This window comes from Microtus ochrogaster, linkage group LG8 (assembly GCF_000317375.1).
Source record: "Microtus ochrogaster isolate Prairie Vole_2 linkage group LG8, MicOch1.0, whole genome shotgun sequence".
NCBI classification, from domain to species: domain Eukaryota; kingdom Metazoa; phylum Chordata; class Mammalia; order Rodentia; family Cricetidae; genus Microtus; species Microtus ochrogaster.
The window spans coordinates 8,221-9,846 of NC_022033.1; the positions used below are offsets into that span (position 1 = coordinate 8,221).

Consider the following 1,626-nt stretch of genomic DNA (forward strand, 5'->3'; position numbering starts at 1 on the left):
CTTTATGAAATCATTTACATGAACAGGTTTTTTTTTCCCATGTATGAGCTCTTCCTTATTTCCTTAGTTCAAAATTATACAAATAGGCTTTAAAATATTACAGAGCTAGAGACATGGCTGAGCAGTTAAGAAAAGTTCATTCCCAGGACTAAGGTCTGTTTTTTGACAACTTCCTGTAATTCCTGCTACAAGACAATCCGAGGGTCTAACCTTCTCAGGAACCAGCATACAAATGCATATACTCAAACAAATACACAGTGACATCACATAATTAAAATTAAAACAAATCTTTAAACAAAATTTCACTCATGAAAATTTTTATAAGCATTTATTCTTGTGACACAGATGTTGAGGCATCTAAAGGGTTATTTAAAGAATTTTTCTTAATCATGAATTGGTTCATACAACAGAAAACAAGTATGTAGGCTTGAAGTCAGAGAAATTAGTCCTTCTCAGTTGGTGGCATCATTTGGGAAGATTTAGGAAATGCTGCCCTGCTGGAGGAAATTTGTCACTGGGGGTATGCTTTGAGAATTTACAGTCACACACCTCCAGTTCCGACTCTGCTTCATGCTACAAATTAAGGATGTGAGTTCTTAGCCTCCTGATTTAACTGATATATCTGACACTTGTTGCCACTTTCATGTTGATCCTGTATCTCTCTGGAACCAAGATTAAACTCTTTCATAAGTTGATGCAGACATATTTTATCACAACAGAAAAGGCACTGCCACAAATCCATAAAGGTTTACAACTGAATTGGTTATTACATGTACTTAAAGAGAAGTATAAAATACAAAAGGGTTACCTTATCATTTAAATTCAAAGGGTCTCCCCCCAACAAGGATTTGCAGGTAAAAACAAAATAAAGATGGACACCACAATGCTTGAACAGATTGCTGACATTGACAATTGTTTTTCTCCTGAATACTCTTGTATAACTGCATGTAGGTGTGTTGGCTAAAAATCTTACCAAATACTTTATAGTAAGAAGCCCTTTCATTATTAGTTTTTTTTTAGGTACACAAATATTGATATAATATGCAAAGGCTTTAACAGACTGATTGCACACAAAAAGTTTACTTCTATATAAAGGGCAAAATTTTACCAAACAGACGACATTTATAGGGTTTCTTTGCAGTATTTTTTCTCGTGACTCCGAAGTGTACTGACACATGCAAAACCTTTACCACACTGATTACATTCATAGGGTTTCTCACCAGTATGTTTTCTTTTATGTATTTGAAAATTATGTTGATATGCAAAGGCTTTACCACACTGGTTACATTCATAGGGTTTCTCTCCAGTATGTGTCCTTTTATGGCTTTGAAGATGACTCTGACGTGCAAAGGCTTTACCACACTGATTACATTCATAGGGCTTCTCTCCAGTATGTGTACTTTCATGTCTTATAAAAGTACTGTAATGTGCAAAGGTGTTACCACATTGACTACATTCATAGGGCTTCTCTCCAGTATGTATTCTTTTATGTATTTGTAGAGCATTAGGATATGCAAAGGTTTTGCCACATTGATTACATTCATAGGGTTTCTCTCCAGTATGTGTTCTAGTATGACTTTGAAGTTGCCTGTGATGTGTAAAGGTTTTACCACACTGATTACATTC

The 1,626-nt window shown here is 35.1% G+C and overlaps 1 pseudogene; it reads right to left on the minus strand.

The window, feature by feature from the left end:
- Window positions 1-308: 308 nt before the first annotated feature.
- LOC101985362 overlaps window positions 309-1,626 on the minus strand; it is a 22,185-nt pseudogene continuing 20,867 nt past the window's right edge.